At 47.6% G+C, this 24,002-nt stretch overlaps 4 non-coding genes across 4 annotated transcripts; all 4 read right to left on the reverse strand.

Moving 5' to 3' along the window:
* Positions 1-418: 418 nt before the first annotated feature.
* TRNAW-CCA (transfer RNA tryptophan (anticodon CCA)) lies at positions 419-490 on the reverse strand. The gene has a single exon. It is a non-coding gene; the product is annotated as a tRNA-Trp (tRNA).
* Positions 491-803: 313 nt separating this feature from the next.
* On the reverse strand, positions 804-877 carry TRNAN-GUU (transfer RNA asparagine (anticodon GUU)). The gene has a single exon. It is a non-coding gene; the product is annotated as a tRNA-Asn (tRNA).
* Positions 878-2,667: 1,790 nt separating this feature from the next.
* On the reverse strand, positions 2,668-2,739 carry TRNAW-CCA (transfer RNA tryptophan (anticodon CCA)). The gene has a single exon. It is a non-coding gene; the product is annotated as a tRNA-Trp (tRNA).
* Positions 2,740-3,051: 312 nt separating this feature from the next.
* TRNAN-GUU (transfer RNA asparagine (anticodon GUU)) lies at positions 3,052-3,125 on the reverse strand. The gene has a single exon. It is a non-coding gene; the product is annotated as a tRNA-Asn (tRNA).
* Positions 3,126-24,002: the final 20,877 nt, after the last annotated feature.

Here is a 24,002-nt window from a genome sequence, read left to right on the forward strand (position 1 = left end):
ACTGCCGACCGCCTTTCGGGGCCCCAGCATATATCCTTTAGTCAAACCTAGAGTTCCCAGGACAGTGCAGCATTCAGCGATTACACGAAAATATTGACAGCGCTAGGAGGCCATGCAAATGGCAGAGGTATGCTTTACAAAGCCCACGTAGCGTGCACAAAACAGCACATCAGTCAGGCCCACTTGAACAGATGGTAAAGAGGAAATACTTCTGCTGCATCCAGTAAAACATAGAGATTGGCCTGCTTTAAAGGTTGACCATGTCCTTCATGGGTGTCTATCAATATGATACTTCCCTGCTGCAAAGTTTACATTCGAAACGCCAGAACAACTAGGCCCAGAGCACAAAGATGCAGTCAGGTTGAAATAACGAGATACTGAAGAGCAATTTTGTATTTCAGAGTGGGAAAAGGAAGTATGACCCCGACGTGATTTGAACACACAACCTTCTGATCTGGAGTCAGACGCGCTACCATTGCGCCACGAGGTCCTTGTGGCAATCCACCTGGTGTGTCTGATGACAGAATAAAGGTAGGAGACGTACATGCACCTGCAGAGCCTCATTGCTTCTTTAGGTAGACTGGCTAGGATAGCTTCCTTCTGTGCATCAGTACACGCTGCAGCCAAACCCTTCCCATGAAGTCTTGATGTTTATGAATTGAATGGCAAGTTTTGAAAAACTAAAGCAAGCGAGAAGAATTGCTTGCAGTTTATTGGATTTTTTGGACGTCAGCAGACGAGACCTGCGAGAGGTAAACAGAAGTTCATAGTTGGTCATGCTGAATTTTTGAGCCAAAACGCATCGTCCCTGGGTGGGCTTGAACCACCAACCTTTCGGTTAACAGCCGAACGCGCTAACCGATTGCGCCACAGAGACTCATGCAGTGCTTACACTGGGGCCTGATTGGTATGCTGTTTGCTTATGCTTCCCAGGCAACCTGAAAATATTTCTAAAATAGCTCTATTTCCCACAGCAAATCAGGGTATCAAGCACTTCCCTACCTCCCCTAATGCACAAACACAGGGGATTTAGTAGAGGACAGAGCCCATCAACAGTGCACCAAATGTCCTCTGTGTAGGCATAACTTGCTATGAGGAGAAAGCCACAGTTGCGCACTTGTGTTAAAAGGGGACAGTAGGCTGAACCCAGAGAACACGGGAGAAATGACTCAGGTTTACTGAGTGGAACACTCTGTGTCTTTGTGCCAAAAACAGCAGCGTCTTTTCGGTTAACAGCCGAACGCGCTAACCAATTGCGCCACAGAGACTCACTGGCATGTGTGCTCTGCCTTTGGCCTGATTGCATTGCTATTTTTTTCTGATTGGCAGAAAACCTGAACTTTTTTCTGAAAAAGGCATGCCTCTCTTAGCACTGCAGTGCATTAGACTGCTCCCTTGCTTCCCTGAGTCCCCAAATACACAACCACCTTGGGCACAATAGAAGACACATTCCAGCAGATTTAGCAAGAGTGCACCAAGGTTTCTATATGTAGGTACCTTGCTGAGAAGCAAGACCTGCAGTTGCATTCTTCTGTTAAAAGAGGGCAGCAGAGTGCACCAAGAGAACTTGGGGGAAGTAGCTTATGTTAACTACTTGCCATGATCTTTATAGATCCCTCTGTTTGACTGGGTGAATTCTAATTTCTGGGGTAGAGTAAGCAATTTTTGGATCTAGATGCTGTGCGCAACAGGAATGCTATATACTGCACTGTACTGCTACTGAAAAGTTACCAATTTTACAGGATGTTCAGGTAAGCTTTGTTTCAGAAAACAACTTGCTAGAGGCCCTAGGACAGATTACTGCGACAAAGGAAGAGGGTTTGGGGATTAGCACATCTCCTATGAAAGGTACAGTCACGCCCGAGACAACTCTGAGTGCCTCCTCAAATTCTAAGAAATGCGAACTGGGGTCCTACGCCTTTTATTGCCAGTGGATCTTTGTGTTTCAGACAAATGTGCACGCCTCCCAGAGCCCCATGCAATGCACTTAGGGAAATGGGGGAAGGTGCTGTGCAACCCTCTCGCTGACAATGTCTCTCTTGTCTATAATGTATCTATGAGAGAGAGAGAAATAGGCAATGCGAGAGTGAAAAAGTAAAATGGAAATGTGTCTACTGAGACCAGTATAAGGGGAAATCCTCACAATCCAGGACCGACAGCTGATTGGGAGGGCGCTTACAGGTTTCCGACACCAGACCGGTACCTGAACTCACAAACCCAAACTGCAAAGTGATGCCCATTGCCACTAGACTGCCGACCCCCTTTCGGGGCCACAACATATATCCTTTTGTCACACCTAGAGTTCCCAGGACAGTGCAGCATTCAGCGATTACACGAAAATATTGACAGCGCTAGGAGGCCATGCAAATGGCAGAGGTATGCTTTACAAAGCCCACGTAGCGTGCACAAAACAGCACATCAGTCAGGCCCACTTGAAGAGATGGTAAAGAGGAAATACTTCTGCTGCATCCAGTAAAACATAGAGATTGGCCTGCTTTAAAGGTTGACCACGTCCTTCATGGGTGTCTGTCAATATGATACTTCCCTGCTGCAAAGCTTACATTCGAAACGCCAGAACAACTAGGCCCAGAGCACAAAGATGCAGTCAGGTTGAAATAACGAGATACTGAAGAGCAATTTTGTATTTCAGAGTGGGAAAAGTAAGTATGACCCCGACGTGATTTGAACACACAACCTTCTGATCTGGAGTCAGATGCGCTACCATTGCGCCACGAGGTCCTTGTGGCATCCACCTGGTGTGTCTGATGACAGAATAAAGGTAGGCGACGTACATGCACCTGCAGAGCCTCATTGCTTCTTTAAGTAGACTGGCTAGGATAGCTTCCTTCTGTGCATCAGTACACGCTGCAGCCAAACCCTTCCCATGAAGTCTTGATGTTTATGAATTGAATGGCAAGTTTTGAAAAACTAAAGCAAGCGAGAAGAATTGCTTACAGTTTATTGGATTTTTTGGACGTCAGCAGACGAGACCTGCGAGAGGTAAACAGAAGTTCATAGTTGGTCATGCTGAATTTTTGAGCCAAAATGCATCGTCCCTGGGTGGGCTTGAACCACCAACCTTTCGGTTAACAGCCGAACGCGCTAACCGATTGCGCCACAGAGACTCATGCAGTGCTTACACTGGGGCCTGATTGGTGTGCTGTTTGCTTATGCTTCCCAGGCAACCTGACAATATTTCTAAAATAGCTCTATTTCCCACAGCAAATCAGGGTATCAAGCACTTCCCTACCTCCCCTAATCCACAAACACAGGGGATTTAGTAGAGGACAGAGCCCATCAACAGTGCACCAAATGTCCTCTGTGTAGGCATAACTTGCTATGAGGAGAAAGCCACAGTTGCGCACTTGTGTTAAAAGGGGACAGTAGGCTGAACCCAGAGAACACGGGAGAAATGACTCAGGTTTACTGAGTGGAACACTCTGTGTCTTTGTGCCAAAAACAGCAGCGTCTTTTCGGTTAACAGCCGAACGCGCTAACCAATTGTGCCACAGAGACTCACTGGCATGTGTGTTCTGCCTTTGGCCTGATTGCATTGCTATTTTTTTCTGATTGGCAGAAAACCTGAACTTTTTTCTGAAAAAGGCATGCCTCTCTTAGCACTGCAGTGCATTAGACTGCTCCCTTGCTTCCCTGAGTCCCCAAATACACAACCACCTTGGGCACAATAGAAGACACATTCCAGCAGATTTAGCAAGAGTGCACCAAGGATTCTATATGTAGGTACCTTGCTGAGAAGCAAGACCTGCAGTTGCATTCTTCTGTTAAAAGAGGGCAGCAGAGTGCACCAAGAGAACTTGGGGGAAGTAGCTTATGTTAACTACTTGCCATGCTCTTTATAGATCCCTCTGTTTGACTGGGTGAATTCTAATTTCTGGGGTAGAGTAAGCAATTTTTGGATCTAGATGCTGTGCGCAACAGGAATGCTATATACTGCACTGTACTGCTACTGAAAAGTTACCAATTTTACAGGATGTTCAGGTAAGCTTTGTTTCAGAAAACAACTTGCTAGAGGCCCTAAAACAGATTACTGGGACAAAGGAAGAGGGTTTGGGGATTAGCACATCTCCTATGAAATGTACAGTCACGCCCGAGACAACTCTGAGTGCCACCTCAAATTCTAAGAAATGCGAACTAGGGTCCTGCGCTTTTTATTGCCAGTGGATTGTAAGAGGATTCAATTCAGCACTACAGCCAAGTTAACGCCTAGTCTAGAATACTGAATGAAAACCCTTATTGATATATCTTTAGGTCCAGTTCATGCGTTCTGGATGACTACCCTTGTATAACACCCCTCTCTTGGAATCCCCCTGACCCCACTGAGCCAAGAAGTAATTCTGTTTTGCAAGTTTAAAAGGTTTATTTGATAAATTAAAATATATATCACACTTTTTAATAAATTAATAATTGAATATCACACTTAATCTGATATGGTAAATATTAACAACGGAGAATCTGGCACTAGCACACTTCTTTAATCACTAATGAGTTGACATGAAATGGATAAGGTAGCAAACTGGTAAATAGGAACAAAAGTATAATGTGGTAGAGGATGCTTTATGTAGGCTCAGGTGGATGCAATATTCAATGAATGCAGTACAGAAAATACGCAATATGATTTCAACCAAACAATGTAATCACTTTTCTCTGGCTACTCCCCTCCCCCCCTTGATGCAAGGCAAGGAAATGGAAGGAAAACACACAGTTCTCAGAAATGCAATCAACTGTAATTCAGTTCAATCCTGCAAGCTTAAACAGAAGTTTGAAAACACAGGCAAATGCTTTGATAGGTGCTAGCAATGAATGAGAAATATGCTGGAAACGCTCTTAATTCCCTTTTAGAGGTTCAGGATGAGTGGTATCTAGTTAATATTAGTCCAGGCTCACACTAGCAATGATGCAGGGATAGTTAGCAGGTTAAACGAATTTCTGGCAAATGAAATCAGGCAGCAGCAGTTTTTTTACATGTGAAGAAATTGCAAATCGCGGCAAAATTCGCGGATGCGCCGAGCGCTATTACAAAGGAACCGCAAGGACTATCTCTACCGTTTTGGGGTCCTAGGAAAGCCTGGGATCTCAGCTTCCAAATGAAAGTTATTGCAAGTCTCTAGCCCAAACGGTTGCGGAGATATGAGTAATTTAGTAAAGGTCGTTTTTGGTTTTGTAAATTTTAAACGCACACTTTTTCAAAATGACAAATTTTACTAGAAATGACAGGTGACAGATAGGAGGCAGTTCTACTTAGGTTAAATAGATTGAATTAGATGAATTTAAACTAAGAGATGTGTTCTGAGTTTTGCTAAGTACTCACAAGAGATTTTGAACAGGAAAGCGACTTGGTCACGATCTTCAGTCTGGTCAGGTCTTTCCGGATACAGCACTGCTTTCTCTCTGGTCTGGTCTCTGCTAGGCACAGCACTGCTTTCTCTCTGGTCTGGTCTCTGCTAGGCACAGCACTGCTTTCTCTCTGGTCTGGTCTCTGCTCTGGATAGATTGAAGTCTCTAGTTTGGCTTTCTGGAGTTTGATGGAGGTAAGTATGGATTTTTCCGGCAGGGCTTCCAGCGGCAGATGAAATTGAATGTCTCTATGTGTCCTGACTCTCTGCTTTTATCTGTTTCTTGAGAATGGGTGTGTGTGTTGCATCACTAGACTTGCCCCTCTCATTCGTCATTGGTCAGGCTTCCATTCCTCCGCTTGATTGGCAAACTGAACTGTGAGTCAGATTGATGTCATTTTATGATCTCTTGAAACAACCTCCCTTATCATCTGTGCACCCAAATATATATATGATCAAAATCCATACTTCAGAGTTACACAGTTGTTTGAAATTACATATACATGGTGTGGCTGAATTTAGCCATGTCTATGTCCAAATCTGCTCATTCTCGGAGCTTGCATTCAAAGAGTGTACATAATTGACTTTTTAACTGCTTTTTCAATTTCCGACATGGACCCAACTTTACATACATGTGTGCAGGGGGTAGGGACATTAACTGATGAAGTTTCAGATTTTTAACATGCACACATTTAGAGTAATATCCACTTTTCCGCTAAAACCCCCCTGAACATACCACCGGTTCCTACCACGTCTTAAACTGTGGGCAGAAAAATCACAAGAATTATGGTATCATTTATAAAATTTTCACATGTCCGCACTATGAATTATCCCCCTTTTTATAAAACCATATCCTTGCTGCAGGGGTGTGTCTTTTCAGGTCACATGGTACAGAAACCAGTCTTTTGTTAGGCGATCCTCTGCACACCAGGCCACGACACGTCAGAACACTGCCCACATTCCCCCAACACCTCCTCCCAAGCTTCGAGGCTCAAGTGATTCGGTGAACCCACAGAACCGAAAACTCCGTACCAGTGTACGGGCTCGATTGCAACCTTTTCTGCATTGGCAACTGCCTTGGAGAACGTATAGCAGAAAGGGCGGCCTCACGTCCTCACGCCAGTCACGTGATACACTACGGCGTTCCTCATGTGATCTTGGTGGACGTCACATGATCCAGAGAAGTCACGTGACCCAGGGGCGATCAGTATAAAGTACTGAGAGACAGAACGCTCATTGCTTCTCAGCTGGCTTCGGACACTGTTTGGCGTTACAACTTGCTCCTTGTTTACCTTGACCACGGAAATCTATCACGGACTCCCTCGGACACCCCTTGGTACTTTTGCTTGGAACTCTTTACCTGTTGCCGGATATTTGGACTGCACCTCGACTTGTCTTTGGATCATCCCTTGGTACCTTGCTGATCTTCTACGCCTTTTCCCTACTGGGGATTCAAGTCCAGCCCCGACTCCCACTGGTGGCTACTCTTCATCCACGCTGAACCTGCGGTTCTACCATTCCAGGGACCGCCGCATCTAATGAGCCTCGAACCTCCCTACTAGGTCACCTGGGTCTCCATTACACCAGATAGGTAAGACACTTTAGTTACTTGTTTTCCTTATTGTATTGTGCTTGCCTGGTGCTTAACCTCATTCCCTCTTGACAGCAGCATCGGTGTTCCTAGAGGCTCCGTGGATCCGAGAAGACATCTCTCACCTGTGGCCTCAAAGGTCGTACAGCGGGTTTCTATTTAGTTCCCCTGTGCGTCACTTGGGGACGGAGGTCTCATCGGTCTACACGACACTCAAGTCAGAACAGACTGAGAAGCCGTATAGTCGTGTCAGACGATGCAGGGATCCACGGATGAACCCATAGCTGCTTTGGTTCAGGCAATTACAATATTAAGGGCAGATATGGCCGCCGCAAACGCTGTGATCCATCAAAGGTTAGATTCCATACAAAGTGTTCAACATTCCCTTCCTGCAGACCCTGAGTTTGGCGATGCCAGCTCCTCCACTACGCCCTCTCCCGTTATTGCTCCTGTAGTCCCAACTCCGATGATACTTCCAACCCCTTCCCCCCTAGCTGCTCCTGAACGCTATCAAGGGGATCCCAAGAAGTTCAGAACCTTTATTAATCAGTGCAAGTTACATTTCCTATGCAGACCTTTGGCTTTTTCCACCACCACTGCTAAAGCTGCCTTCGCCCTTTCCCATTTGGCCGGAACAGCAGCCGCTTGGGCTAATCCCCTGTTAGAGAACAACAGCCCAGTTCTCTACGACTTTGATTTGCTGGTCCTAGAAATGGCCCGAGTATTCGATACCCGACACAAAGTACAGTCTAGGGATTTGGAGTTGTTGGAATTGACTCAGGGTAAAAGGTCTCTGATAGATTACATCACCCGATTCAATCAGCTAGTTGCGGAAACATCATGGCCAGAAAACAAGAGGGCGGTGGTTTTCTATAGGGGGTTGAGTAACACCATGAAAGATGCACTAGCAGTGATCCCTTCTATGCCTACTCAGTACCAGGAATTGGTTGATCTGGTCTTGCAGGTAGATGCACGACGATCGGAGCGTAGAGCTGAATTGGGGGCCACTTCCTCTCCCACTCTTGTTGGCACTCCTGCTTCCAGTACCGAAGAACCTATGCAAGTGGGAGGGTTACGTAGTCCTATTACAACATCTGAGAGAGAACGTAGAAGGGTGGATAATGCATGCTTTTATTGTGGTACCACTGGACATTTCGTGAAAGAGTGTCCTCGACGGCCCAGGAAGAGTCAGGTTTTTCGGACGGCTCGACCTTAGAACCGGAGAACAGGTCGAGTGTTCCGTCATCTTCTCCGGGTACCTCCCTTGCCTTTACTCGTGTTCAACCCATTTCTGTAAAGGCTACCCTATGTCCCTCTACAGGCCTTCTTCATGCAGTCAATATCATTATTGATTCAGGTGCCACTGGTAATTACATAGATATTGATTTGGCCCATTCCCTCAACCTACCATTAGTGGTGAAAACACGACCAGAACATGTCCAAGCCGTGGACGGCTCTGCACTGGTTTCTGGTCCTGTCAAACAGCAAACCGCACCCCTCTTGTTAACCATACAAGAAGTACACACCGAAACCCTGAGTTTTGATTTGATCACCACACCCCAATTTGGCATCATCCTAGGGATTCCATGGTTACATGAACATAATCCGTTGATCAATTGGCAGTCAGGTACTGTAGTCTTTGAGTCTGATATCTGTCAGAATTATTGTCTTCCGGTCCATCAAGCCCCTGACACACCTTCCCGGGCTTTGGGGGCCTTAGCCCAACTCGCACTGACTGTCGACGATCCGGAGCTTGTGCATACACATACTGTTGGGGGGTTGGTATCTGGGATTCCGCCAGAATACCGAGAATTCGAGTCAGTGTTCGACCGGGGCTCGTCTGAAGTACTCCCTCCACACAGACCATATGACTGCCCAATCGAACTGCTTCCCGATTCCAATATTCCTTCGGGCAGGATCTATTCTTTGTCCCCTTCGGAGGAACTGGCATTGAAAGACTATGTACAGAACGCCCTGCGACTAGGACACATCCGCCCCTCCACTTCACCCGCGGCAAGTCCTATCTTCTTTGTACCTAAGAAGGAGGGGGATTTACGCCCTTGTGTAGATTATCGGCGTCTTAACGCTATCACTAAAAAGGATAGGTATCCCATCCCGTTAATCACTCCACTTCTAGACCATTTAACACACGCTTCCGTTTTCACTAAGCTCGACCTACGCGGCGCATACAACTTAGTACGCGTCCGCGAGGGAGACGAGTGGAAGACCGCTTTCTGCACTCGGTATGGCTTGTACGAATATCTGGTCATGCCCTTTGGCCTATGTAACGCCCCGGCCACTTTCCAACGATTCATGAACGACATATTCAGGGATATATTGGATGTATATATGGTTGTGTACTTGGACGATATCCTAATCTTTTCTCGTGACCTTGATGAACACGTGATTCATGTCCGAGAAATATTGACCCGTTTAAGAGAACATTCCTTGTTTGCCAAACCTGAGAAATGTCAATTCCATAAGACAACTGTCGAGTTTTTGGGTTTTCACATCACCCCTGGGGCGTTATCAATGAATGAATCTAAGGTCAAAGCAGTATTAGATTGGCCAGTACCTCGTACACTCAAATCCTTGCAGGCTTTTTTAGGGTTCGCCAACTTTTACAGACGTTTCATTTCTTCCTTTTCCACAATTGTAGCCCCGCTTACAGCCCTGACTAGTCCTCAGGTATCTTATCAATGGCAGAGAGAACAGCAGGAGGCTTTTGAGGCTTTGAAAACCGCCTTTACTACCGCACCGGTACTCCAACATCCTAATCCTGATCTTCCGTTCATAGTTGAGGCGGATGCCTCTTCCTTTGCCCTCGGTGCGGTATTATCACAAACATGTCCAAATACAGGCAAATTACATCCAGTTGCATATCATTCCCGTAAGTTTTCCAGTACTGAGTCTCATTATACCGTCACGGAGAAAGAACTCTTGGCTGTCATGGATGCTTTCCGTGTCTGGCGTCATCATCTTCTGGGGGCTAGACATCCCGTCACGGTATACTCCGATCATCGGAACCTACAGGATCTGGCTTCTTTGAAATGCATCAATAGCAGACAGGTCCGATGGCATCTTTTCTTTTCCGCCTTTGATTTCCATATCATGCACCGTCCTGGCACTTCACATGGGAAGGCGGATGCCTTGTCACGTTCTCCGGGTGGGGTCCAGTTGCCTACATTCCCCGACACTGTTCTCGGTAAAAGCCATGTGATTTGTCTCTGTACACCCTCATTGTCACTATTAGATTCGGTCCGGTCCTGGACTAGCAATCATTCTGACCAGTTGCGAGAATGGGATCCTGTATATTCTGATGGTCTACCTTTCGTACATGAACGCCTGTTTCTTCCTACACCTGATACACGTAACCTAGCCCTTGAGTGGTCTCATGACGCTCCCTTTAATGCCCATCCCGGACAAGAGCGCACTTTAGATCTTCTCAAGCGTTGGTGTTGGTGGCCTTCTATGAAGCGCGATGTAGAGTGTTATGTCAGATCTTGTGCGGTATGTGCTCAGGCTAAACATCAAAGGGGTCGACCGGTTGGATTGTTGCTTCCACTCCCGGTACCTCCCAGGCCCTGGCATACGTTAACAATGGATTTCGTTACCGATCTCCCCAAGTCCAAAGGCTTTGACACCGTCTGGGTAGTGGTGGACACGTTCACTAAAATGGCCCGTTTTGTTCCTTGTAGGGGTATCCCTTCGGCCCCTGTCTTGGCGGACTTGTTTTTTGAACATGTGTTTATGTTATTCGGCCTCCCTTCGGTCATTGTTTCCGATCGAGGTTCACAGTTCACCTCTCGGTTTTGGAGGTCCTTGACGAAACTGTTGGGCATCGATACGAGGTATTCTTCGGCCTATCATCCGGAGACCGATGGCCAGACCGAAAGGACGAATCAATCGATGGAACAATACCTTCGTTGCCTCATATTGCAACATCAGTCCTCTTGGTTGGCCGTTTTGCGGCTTGCGGAGTTCGCGTATAACAACGCGGCTCATTCAGCTACTGGTTATTCTCCTTTTTACGCCCTCTATGGTCAACATCCCAAGGTTTTGCCGGTCCCTGATGCCTCTGGTTCTTTGAATCCTGCGGCCACGACATGTCTTAGGGATCTTTCGGCTATTCATGCAAGTACAGTGGTTCATCTCACTGAAGCAAAGGCCTCCATGAAGGCCCGTGCGGATGGCAAGCGTCGTGCTGCTCCCCCTCTGGTGGTGGGTTCTAGGGTCTGGTTGTCTTCCCGGCATCTTCGACTGGTGGGTTGCCGGAAGTTGCTGCCTCGCTTTGTCGGTCCGTATGTGATCTCACAGGTTGTTAATCCGGTGGCTTTCCGTTTAGTACTCCCCAGCTCTTGGCGTATCCATCCTGTGTTTCATGTCTCCCTCCTCAAACCCTGTCCCGACTCAGTCCGTCTTCGTACCCCTGTTGCGCCGGTGTCCTTGACCTCTCCTGATGTTTTTGAGGTGTCGGCCATTTTGGGTTCTAGGTGGTTTAGGGGTAGACTCCAGTATCTGGTGGATTGGATGGGTTACGGCCCGGAGGAGCGTTCGTGGGTTTCCGCGTCTGATTTGAACGCCCCGCGGTTGGTTGCCCGCTTCCATAGGGATCATCCGTCCTGCCCACGGGGTCGTGGGCCGTTGGGGGGGGGCTATGTTAGGCGATCCTCTGCACACCAGGCCACGACACGTCAGAACACTGCCCACATTCCCCCAACACCTCCTCCCAAGCTTCGAGGCTCAAGTGATTCGGTGAACCCACAGAACCGAAAACTCCGTACCAGTGTACGGGCTCGATTGCAACCTTTTCTGCATTGGCAACTGCCTTGGAGAACGTATAGCAGAAAGGGCGGCCTCACGTCCTCACGCCAGTCACGTGATACACTACGGCGTTCCTCATGTGATCTTGGTGGACGTCACATGATCCAGAGAAGTCACGTGACCCAGGGGCGATCAGTATAAAGTACTGAGAGACAGAACGCTCATTGCTTCTCAGCTGGCTTCGGACACTGTTTGGCGTTACAACTTGCTCCTTGTTTACCTTGACCACGGAAATCTATCACGGACTCCCTCGGACACCCCTTGGTACTTTTGCTTGGAACTCTTTACCTGTTGCCGGATATTTGGACTGCACCTCGACTTGTCTTTGGATCATCCCTTGGTACCTTGCTGATCTTCTACGCCTTTTCCCTACTGGGGATTCAAGTCCAGCCCCGACTCCCACTGGTGGCTACTCTTCATCCACGCTGAACCTGCGGTTCTACCATTCCAGGGACCGCCGCATCTAATGAGCCTCGAACCTCCCTACTAGGTCACCTGGGTCTCCATTACACCAGATAGGTAAGACACTTTAGTTACTTGTTTTCCTTATTGTATTGTGCTTGCCTGGTGCTTAACCTCATTCCCTCTTGACAGCAGCATCGGTGTTCCTAGAGGCTCCGTGGATCCGAGAAGACATCTCTCACCTGTGGCCTCAAAGGTCGTACAGCGGGTTTCTATTTAGTTCCCCTGTGCGTCACTTGGGGACGGAGGTCTCATCGGTCTACACGACACTCAAGTCAGAACATCTTTCCAGTTTCTGCCAAGCCAGCTTGCTTCTCACAGGCAGTGCCCCTCCCAGCTTCTCCAGGAGGAAGCCACTTTTTACGACGTCTGTAATAAAAACCTTTGCCTGAGTGGAGAGGGCTTTGTTCACTCTCTGGCAGAGCACAGGAAATTCAATTATCAGATAGATGGCATATCCTTAGTGTGGGCAGCAAAAGGAACATTGGCCTGGGAACATAGTTGTGACTCAAGTTTCACTCCTGATGGGATCCGTTGCTAGGCAAAATCAAGTTCCTTAAGCCAGACCTTCAGCTAACTTTTTGTTGCTTTTAAAATAACTTGTAATTTTACACATGCAGCTAGAATGCTGATTCTAAGTGCAAAACTATGACATTTCAACAGTTACAAAGGCATGTGACACCAAACATAGGTCACTCATTTAATTTAACATTTTCGATTTTGGTGGTTTTAAATCCAGTTGCAGTTAGGCTTAAGCTGCTGACTCCATAGCATTTTTGTTATAAGCATTGTTTTTGGGCTCTTCATTTCCCAGATTTTGTAGGCACACAAAACTCCATTCTGCCAAATGTCTGCTGGTGTTCAGTGAATATTTTGCACATGTTGCAAGGTTTGAAATAGGCATTTTGCTTGCCTTCAGAAAAACACACAGTGGGTTTTAAAACGCCGGCTTTTGGATAGTGGTGAGTACTGGTACTGCACCCATTTTTGGGATTTTCTTGGATTAATGCATTCTAAACAGGAATGGTTCTTACATGGTAGTAAATCCTTGCTTAACATTGTTTTGATGGGGCTCCTTACAGTAAGATGGTTATGTGGAACCCCACAAAAAGGGTTGAATCTTTAAAGTGGTCCAATGAGTCACGATTTCAGCAACTTTTTGACATCAGTAAAAGTGGATTTTGTTAACAAAGACCTTTCTTTACCCTGGTGGGTGGCAAGTTAGGTAACCATTTTGGTGTGCGCACAACTGCGCAGCTTTCCTGGATTTCGGCGCACATGTGGGTTTTCCGCCATCTTGAATTTCCTAAGCCCACAGCACCAAATGTTGTAGCAGGGTAGCTTAAACGTGGGTCAGGACACCCTACAAGCCCCCCCACGTGACTGCACTTTGAGTTTGGGTCGATGGGGAGTCGCGTGCCCAAGGGTTTTGACCCACGCACCGGTCTGTCCGCATAATCTTCTTCCTCTTCTGTAGATGGCACAGTTCAGCATCTTCTTCTCCATCCGGTCAGATCGATCAGTTCTCCTCGCCGGTCCTGATGGGAAGATTGGGCGGTACCCCGGGCCCGTTGTGTCTTTGCTCCCGGTCTCCGGATCGTCCTCCTTGGCCCGTCTCAAGGTTTTCTTTCTCCTAGGACGACAAAGGAAGAGCGGCAATACCTACTCATAGACGATTTTTTTTTCCACCACTGTTGAGATAGTGGGGCAGCATATGCATTTCATCGTAACGAAATATTACATTCTTATTTTGAAAAAAAAAAAACAGCATCACTAGAGACAGTTTCATGTAAATCACAATATTTTAGAGACTAGATGTGGTAGGTTTTATGATTGGAACTGAATTAGTCTGATACAGTACCCGCTAGGATTCCAGAGGATTCCTCCAGTTGTTGCAGAGTGTGCCTGGGATGGCAACATTTCAACTGGTTTATGTGGACCCACTTGTCTTCCCCCTCTGCCGAACTACCTTTGGGGATGCGGATCTTGTAGGCCACAGGGGAGATCTTATCGACGATCTCAAAGGGTCCCTTCCATGTAGGCAAAAATTTGCGCTGCTTGGCCTGGTTCCTTTGGAAGTTGTATAGATAGACCCGGTCTCCCACCTGATATTCCTTCCTGGAAGTTTTCAGGTCATAATGGGTCTTCATGCTATCAGCCGATCTTTCTAGATTCCGCTGAGCATAAGCAAAAGCATGTTGGAGGTGTTTCCTTAAATTCTCTACATACTCATGAGTAGTGGAGGCATTTATCAGTGTCTGCTCTTGGGTCCTGTAGAGCAAATGCTGCGGAAGCACCATCTTGCGCCCAGTCATCAACTCAAATGGTGACATTTTGGTTGCAGATGAAGGGGTAGATCTGATAGCCATTAGGACCAGAGGTAATCGGATATCCCAACTTGGCCCAGAATCTGCCACAAACTTCTTTAATATGCTCACAATTGTCCGGTTATATCTCTCTACTGCCCCAGAAGAAGCTGGCCGGTAAGCAATATGCAACTTTCTCTTGACCCCCAGTATCTCCCACATCTTTGTCATTACTTCACTGGTGAAGTGGCTACCTCTGTCTGACTCAATCCTTTGAGGTAGACCAAAACGGGAAAAGATGTGGTTAATCATCAAGGCAGCTGCAGTTTCTGCCTTGCAATTTGGGGCTGGGAGACATTCCACCCACTTGGTAAACAAGCATGTCACAGTCAACATGTACTTATTCCCCCTAGCCGAGCGAATCACAGGGCCTACAAAGTCGATTTGTAAATCTGACCATGGCAGTGTCATTCCCCTCTTTTGTAAAGGCGCCCGGTGCGTGAGGGATGATGGCTGAAATTGTGCACACACAAGACACCCCTTCAAGTATTGGTCGAGGTCCTGCCCCATGTGTGGCCAGTATGCAACCTCTCTTAAGATTTCCAATGTTGTGTGAAACCCCCTATGACCGGCCGTGGCCGCATCATGGGCGTGACTTAACATCAGGCTTCGGAATGAGGTAGGAACCACCCACTGATCGTGGCCAGCTTTGGATTTCCTTACCAGCAAACCGTCTTGGATTCTGAACATTTTTGGACATTTCATCAACACTCTTAGGTCCTCTTTCCCAGTGTAATCGGTATCCGTCAGGGGAAAGTTCTCAGGGTCCTCAAGGTGCTGGTAAAATTTACCAATTATTGGATCCCCCTTCTGAGCGGTAATCAAATCAGCATCAGGGGTCTCCTTGCTCCATTGTGCAATTGAAAGGTCGTTGTGAGCATTTGTCTGGGACCTAGTGATAGCAGTGACCTGGATTTCCCCCAACAGGGACTCAATCTCAATTAGATCCCCTTGGATGGCCCCGGTTTTGGCCAGCTGATCAGCTAAGTCATTTCCAGTTTTGTCTGGTCCCTCTACTTTGGAATGACCCTTAATCTTTTTCCAATAGATGGTCATCCCATTCGAGGTGACCAGATCATCAATGTTTTGGATCAACTTCCCATGTTTCAAGGGTTTGTTGTTAGCACATAACATGCCTCTGGTTTTCCAATTAACCAGGTGCTCCACGAACCCGTTCCGTACATAATCCGAATCTGTGATTATGACCAGTTCGTGGAGTTGATGCTGGACAGCAGTGAGGATGGCCTGATGCACAGCCATCAATTCTGCCACCTGACTACTTCGGGGACCAATTTTGTATCCAGCGGAGGGTTCTGGGGACTCATTCACCCATGCATTCCCTACGCCAGCCACCAGTTCTTTCTCCCCGTCGTTGTCAACATGGTAAGAACATCCATCCACATAGACAGTGGGCATTCCCTCACACTTGTCTTCTTAAAAGACTTTGTGTGGGGAATTAAGGTATGCCTCCATGTTGTCCTTTATTTTTAGACTTTCGTCCTCGAGACAGTTTTCTCTGGCACAATCATGCAAGTCAGCCAGACCTTGCGCGAGGGGACTCTTCTTGTTTTGGCCATATCGGACCTCCACAGGAAAGCCTTGCATTGACAGAATCCAGGAAGTAATTCGGGAATTACTCACATTTCCGGTCCGGATTCTGTCACTTTGGAGATATTGCAGAGGCTGGTGTGGAGTCTCCACTATGATGTGTTCCCCCTGGATAAACGGGCGGTAATTCTTCAATGCCCACACCGTTGCCAGGAGTGCCTTCTCACAATCGTTGAATTTTTCCTCCACAGAGGATAAAGTTTTGCTCGCATAGGAGATTACTTTACTGACCTTGTCATGCTTTTGGTATAATACTGCCGTCAAGCACGTATTAGAAAACCCCGTCTCCAGGAAGAACTCCTTGTTTCTGACGGGGTAAGCTAGGCAGGGCGCTTGTGAGAGGCTTCTTTTGAGTTGTTTTACTGCCTCGGCTTGTTCTGGACCCCATTCCCACTTGACCCCCCCCTTCAGGAGATGAATCAGGGGTCTGGTGATCTCTGCGTAGCCCTCAATGAACTTTCTGCTGTAATTAGTCAGTCCAAGGAGGCTCCTTAGTTCCCGCAGAGTTGTGGGGTCTTTCAGTTTCTGAAGTGCTTCCACTTTCTTTTCCTGGGGACAGAGACCCTGAGGAGTAATCTCATGCCCCAAGAAATTAACACGGGTTCTACACCACTGTGCTTTCTGAAAGGAAAGTTTTGCTCCGGCGGCCCTCAACTGTGTCAGAACATAACGGATCTCTGCTATGTGTTCCTCCACAGATGAACTTTTGATGAGGACATCATCTACATAAGCCAGGTTACCCCTCGTACCCAGGTCGGGCATGGCCTTATGTAGGAAAATATTGAACTCATTACCGGAGTTAAGGTATCCGAAGGGAGTCCGGGTCCATGTGTACTGCTGGCCCCCAAAGGTAAAAGCCAGCTTGTATTGGTCCTCCCTACTGACAGGCACGGTCCAGTATCCATTGGTCAGGTCTATTGCAGTGAATACCTGTGACCCCTGAATCTGGGCCAGCCCTTGGTCAATGTAGGGCAGAGGCCATCGGGAAGTATGGACCCGTTTGTTGAGCTCCCTGAGGTCGGCGCAGAGTCTCCACTGGCCGTTCGGCTTCAATATTCCCAGCACCGGATTATTGAAGGTGCTGTGGACTGGACGGATTATTCCCCTGGACTCAAGGTTCTTAATTATTTCAGTAAGGGACTCCATTGATGCGAGAGGCAAGCGATATTGCTTCACAAACACTGGAGTCATGCCAGGGTCCGTGGGGATTGTTGTGGTGTGGATGTCGGTGCGACCACAGTCATATGAGTCTACCGCAAAGAGATCTTGGAAATCCAAGAAAACTTGTTTCAACTTTTGCTTTTGTTCCAGAGTCACACAGGCATCAGCTAGGTTGACTCTCTCTTCCACCATCTGCCTGAAGCCTGGAAAGACTTCTGGTTTGGCTATCTCCGCGGCCTCCTCCAGCTGGGTGGAGAAGTCCCTGGTCAGAGTGCTGATTTGGACCGGAGGCTTCAGGTGGGAAAGGCAGCCCTCATGGACCTGGAAAATCACCTCATCCCTCCTGAAGTCACAGGTCACATCTTCCTTACCATAGGGGCAGGAAGTGTACACCAGGAAGTTCCCCCCATGCCGGGTAAAAATCCTGTCTGGTGTTGCGTTGTCATCACTGTCACTGTCAAAACAGTCCTTGGGGATGGGTCCTAACAGTTCATTTACAAGATCAATGGAGAAATGTCGGTCATCAACCGCCATTCCAATAATGGTGCCTGCGGCTAGAGTAATACTCTTTAAGTCGCTGTTATCCACCTCTATTAGAATGGGGTCATGTTCTATGTTGACTAATGGAGTCGGGTTTACCCCCAACCCTTGCTGTTGGAGAGAAGCATTTAGATGTATGTAAGCATCAGGGTTTTTCAACTCTTGTCCCCTTTTAACTTTCACTTCCAGGGAGAATTGTCGGGTCCTTTCTGGGATGGTGACTTCCTCTTTAACCTGAATTTCAACTGCATAAGGTAGCAATTGAGCTGACCTAAATGCTTTTTCTGGATCATCAAAGCCCATGGGATTATCCGCTAATCGGGACCAAGCTTTGAAGTTTATTAGGTCCAAACTAATGGCAAAGCGATTGAGAATGTCACTGCCTAAGTAAAAGGCGGCAGTGACGTCTCGCACGACCCAACAATTATGGACTATGCTCTTGTTGCCAATGGAGATTTTGAGCATACACCTGCTTGGCAGGAGATGTTTGGAGTCAGGTGCTTCCAGGTCCATTTCCCATTTGTCTATCAGTTTGAAGGTGGGAATGGCTGGATCTTTTGGGAGTTGGCGGAACATGGCTTCGCTGATGAAGCTCTTACCGTTGTTCACACACACTCGAGCGAGAACAGAGTCCTTCCCATCATTTAACTGAACAGGGATGAACAACTGCTCTCCAATTTGCTGAATATCAGCCAGGCTTTGAGCTGATTTCACATCTTTCTGGACTATAGGAGTGGGGGTTTCTGATTGTGGATTAGTATAGAATTTCAGAGTGTTTCCTTCCAGCGTGGAATACCACTTTAGACTGGAAGGAAGGTTGATTTTCAGAAATAGAGAGGACCCCCCATCACCAGTCTGTTGTCCTACTGCTATTACTGTCACGTCTGGAATTTGGTTGTTCTGGAAGTGAAATTCTACTTGGTCAGATTTTTGTTCAACCATGTGGCATGTGCCGTTTAAACTAACATGGTTGACACTCTGTTTTAATTTTATGGGTCGGCTAGTCTGAGTCCAGAGGACCTCGTTTACGCAATCTATTAGGGGTGACAACCTTCTCAGGAGGTCATTCCCTAGTAAACAAGGGGTGCCCTCTGGGGTCACAACTATGACCGGGTGTTTCAACTTATGTCGCCCGATCTTAATGTCCAAGTCTGCCGTCCCCTCGACGGGAATTTCCTTCCCGTCAAAGTTCTGCAGTTGTCCAGGAAGAGAGGTGAGAGGAATTTGGTAATTCTCTCCCCTTCCTGCATTCAGTTCGTCAAAGGCCCTTCTGGACAGAAGGGTAGCTTGAGATCCAGTGTCCACCAGTGCTGAGATTGTACCCTGCCCCTGTACTTGTACCGGGGCATAATATCTTCCCTCCTTCTCCTCAAGGGGGCACAGATAATGTACATTTTTGGACAACTGGTGGGCTAATTTTCTGGTTTTGGACATCGCTAGCGAGGAGATTTGGGCAGAATTCTGTGGAGAGTCTTGGGAATCTGAAAGAAAAAATTTGCAACTGGAGATCAGAGCCATTGTGGGTTCCCCTGGCTCCGTTTCTGGGCCGCCCCCCCCTTTTTGGAGGCAGTCGCCAGGATGGGTTTGAACCAGGGGATTTTCTTGCTGTTGGTTCTGGGATGAGATGGTGGGCGGCGGTAGCTCAGTCTCCACATCTCCCCAGTCTGGATTTGCATCCCTAGGGACCCATTTTTCTTTGGGAGGAGTTCCCCCCTCTCTGAAGGAGAAGATCCTTTTCCCAGGATCCTCTGACGATCCCTCTCCCTCAAATTGGAAGATCTGTACCTCCTCCTCAAACTGAGTATGTTTGGGTCTTTTGTTTCTCCTACCCCCCCTCTGCTCCTTAGGAGGCAGACTTTCAGGGGCAAGAGATTTGGTTTCCGGTTCCTGGGTTTCCAGGGGCTGTTTACAAGTGAGGAAGGAAGCTTCCTCCAAGGCTTTACACCCCCCTTCCCTTTGTGCCTCCTCCCTGGGAACCGGTGATTTATCATTGTTCTGGAGCACCAGGTCCAGAGTTGGGTGCGTTCTGCGCCGGCATGCTGATCTGAGGGTTCTGCTGTGCCCTCAGTATATGACCCATATCCCGCGCCATGTTTTGAACCTGGCGCTCTAACTGGGAAACCCGCTCAGGCTGATACGGGGCCCTGTTTTCTCCCCTGGGCTGATCCCGGGAAGGGTAGCTGTCCCTCCTCTGGTAGTACCCCTGGTTGGGAAGATTTTGGTACCCCTCCACCCTTGGCCTCCCCTCTCCCGGATTCAGTGGTCTGGGCTCAGGGAATTGAGGAAAGAAGGATGGATGATTTTGGGGTTGGAAGTCGGGTGGATATCTGGGGAAAAAGTTCTGCCCAGGGTTTGGTAAATTTCTGCCCTCCTGTGGGAAGTTTGGAGGGAAGTTCCCTGGGTTAGGTGCTTGGCTGGATCCCCCCCCTTGGGCTGGAGGAGTCCACACATAACCCAGGATGGGTCTGTTACCTTTGTAGCGAGGACTTACATAGTCAGGAGAGCGAGGGACCCCATTTGTGGGGCTGCCTCCCTGGCTCCCTGTCTGCGACTGGCCCGAGGACCTTCTGGGCCTAGCATTATTAGGTGCAGGTAGGTTTTTAGGCCCCCCCATCTCCAAATCCAAAACGGGGGTGACCTTTACCTCTGCCACCTTGGCAGCAGCAGGGGTGCTGTTGGCTTTGGGGTTTTTCTGGGCATTGCTTTTATTTTCTATGGGCTTCTGCACCTCATAGATGCGGGTAGCCTGTTCAATGACCCAGTCTAAAGATCTTTTCTCGTGAAAATCCCTCACGAGCTGGGTCATGATATATTTGGGCAAGGCATGGAAAAACGTGTTTATAAATTCACGGCTATCCGTGCGCACCCTTCTTGTGGTCTGTGCAAAAGCCCGCTTTAACTCCTGCACAAATTCTTGTGGGGCCTGATCCTCCCCACATTGCAAATTGTAGGCTGCCTTGCGAGCCTCTTGAGGATTTCTGTGAACAGAAAAATGTTTCAGGATGGCCGCCTTATATGTGGACCATCTTAAATGATTTTGGTCCTCCAGCCCCGCAAAGAAACTGGAGTATTCCGGGGAGAATGTCCACTTTACATATTGAATACAGCTCTGGCTGTCCTTCAAATGGAAAGTCTCCATCATTTGTTCAAACAACTCTAAGTGCTCCCAAACAGAATACTTAGCGTTCTTATGGTAAGGCGTGATGACGCTCCTGATCGCCTTAATCTGCTTTAAGGGGTCCTTAAGCAAGGCCCTTTTTGCCTTATTGGCCTTTTTGGTTCGGGTAACCCTTGTCCATTCATCCTCGGACTCAGAGGCACTGCTCCCAGAGGTTCCCGTCTGATCTTCCAGGTTTTCCCGGATTCTGCGAGCCTGGGAATGGCTGGCAGAATGTGGGGACCTGGTCTCCTGTGTCCTGCGCAGTTCAGAGGAGTCTTCAGATTCCTCCTTGCTGCCAGGATTTGATGGGTACCCCCTCCACTGACCTAACTGGGCAGAGGTTTTCAGGATGCCCTTAATGGGCCTACTCTCCCGGGGTTCCCCATTGAACTGTACTGTACTTGGGTGCACATACCCGGATGCCCACCCCTCCATTCCTGAGTGGTACTGGCCTATGAGCCCCATACTTTTAGCTGGATAGTAATCTGCCATCCCTGTGGCCCTGTGCTCATGTGCACCAGGGGACATGGGGGTGGCAGAGTCCAGGGACTGAGAAGTATGAGGGCCTCTGGTACTAGGGCTCCTGAGGTTATGCTCCGGAGTTTCCATTTCCCAGCGAACCTCATCTCTATCCGCCCCTGCTCCCTGTTGCAATGCAAGAGCCTGCATTTGTGCCTTCAGTTCCTCAGTTAAGGCCTTACTCGACTCTATCAGTTTCTCCTGCATCGCTACCTGTTGCTGGAGCCTATCATTGTGTTGACAGAGGGCCTCATTCTCCCTCTGTGCTTCCTGGTTGGTCCTGGAGAACTGGGCCAGTCTTTGCTGCAGGAGGTTTATCTCCTGGGCAATGTCCCTATTGGCCTGCTCCTTTCTTGCTAGAGCATCTTCCACCCTTCTGGTGTGCTCTACCAAGTTCTGGTTTTCTTTTTGGAGATCACCCAGCCCCTGGAGGGCCAGGTGATTTTCTTCCATTTTTCTTTTTAAATGGCAGACTTCCTGGCCTAAGGCGTCTCTTTCCTGACTAAGAGCCTGCATTTGTGCCGCCAGGTCGTCCCTTTGCCTTTGGAAGGCACCAGCTTTCTGGCGCTCCTGATCAAACTCTGCCTGGGTATCCAGGTCTTTCAGGATCAGTTTATTGCTCTCCTCTTTCTCTCTGTCTAGTTGGATTTGCAGGGTGGCTACCTGCTCTGTGCATGCCCTGTTGAAATTGATCTGTTGCTCCAGCTTTTTCTGGCTCTGCAGTAAGGAGTCCAAACTGTCTTGGTGCTCCTTCTGCAGGGCCAGAAATCTAGTATCCTGTTCTGACTTTTCCTTTTGCAGCACATCCATATCCTCCTTTATTTTAGTAATGTACAGTCTGCTGTCATTTTCTGACTCCTGGCTCCTCTGCAGCCTCTGCTCAGAAGAGTCCAGATCAGATTGGACCTTCTGTAATGCCATCTGTTGCCTATTTGCCAGATTTTGGCTTTCAGCACATCTATCCTGCATGTCTCCCATATATAGGTACAGGTATGCTGCTATCCTGGCGATCTTATTGTGTTCCTCTTTGGCTTTAGGAGCCATATATAGTTCACTCAGGGCCACATGTAAGGGACCCTGATCTCTATATATATCTGACCCTGTTTCAGTGACCTGTTGTGTGATGGCCTGCAACCACACATCCTGGCCCTGTTCGGTCCATTCACCTCTCACAAATAGCTTATGCAAGAGGTGCTCTCTGGCTATTTTCATGTCTACTAAGGTCGTCATTCTAGAGATTGGTCTCTGTCCTGACTTACAGAAGTTAGTATTTTATTTTTGCAGAACAGAACTTTTCTTGGAGTGTCCCTTTTGAGGAATGCTTCACAGCGTAATGCAGCGTGGTGATCCGACCGGGTGTATGTATCCCGTCAGTTAGCACACTGTATTAAGCTGCACAACTGGTAAATCTAACCCAACGTCTCGGCTCGAGCCCCCACTTTGTAAGAGGATTCAATTCAGCACTACAGCCAAGTTAACGCCTAGTCTAGAATACTGAATGAAAACCCTTATTGATATATCTTTAGGTCCAGTTCATGCGTTCTGGATGACTACCCTTGTATAACACCCCTCTCTTGGAATCCCCCTGACCCCACTGAGCCAAGAAGTAATTCTGTTTTGCAAGTTTAAAAGGTTTATTTGATAAATTAAAATATATATCACACTTTTTAATAAATTAATAATTGAATATCACACTTAATCTGATATGGTAAATATTAACAACGGAGAATCTGGCACTAGCACACTTCTTTAATCACTAATGAGTTGACATGAAATGGATAAGGTAGCACACTGGTAAATAGGAACAAAAGTATAATGTGGTAGAGGATGCTTTATGTAGGCTCAGGTGGATGCAATATTCAATGAATGCAGTACAGAAAATACGCAATATGATTTCAACCAAACAATGTAATCACTTTTCTCTGGCTACTCCCCTCCCCCCCTTGATGCAAGGCAAGGAAATGGAAGGAAAACACACAGTTCTCAGAAATGCAATCAACTGTAATTCAGTTCAATCCAGCAAGCTTAAACAGAAGTTTGAAAACACAGGCAAATGCTTTGATAGGTGCTAGCAATGAATGAGAAATATGCTGGAAACGCTCTTAATTCCCTTTTAGAGGTTCAGGATGAGTGGTATCTAGTTAATATTAGTCCAGGCTCACACTAGCAATGATGCAGGGATAGTTAGCAGGTTAAACGAATTTCTGGCAAATGAAATCAGGCAGCAGCAGTTTTTTTACATGTGAAGAAATTGCAAATCACGGCAAAATTCGCGGATGCGCCGAGCGCTATTACAAAGGAACCGCAAGGACTATCTCTACCGTTTTGGGGTCCTAGGAAAGCCTGGGATCTCAGCTTCCAAATGAAAGTTATTGCAAGTCTCTAGCCCAAACGGTTGCGGAGATATGAGTAATTTA

Source organism: Ambystoma mexicanum, chromosome 11 (assembly GCF_040938575.1).
Source record: "Ambystoma mexicanum isolate Mex_15411 chromosome 11, UKY_AmexF1_1, whole genome shotgun sequence".
In the NCBI taxonomy this organism is placed as follows: domain Eukaryota; kingdom Metazoa; phylum Chordata; class Amphibia; order Caudata; family Ambystomatidae; genus Ambystoma; species Ambystoma mexicanum.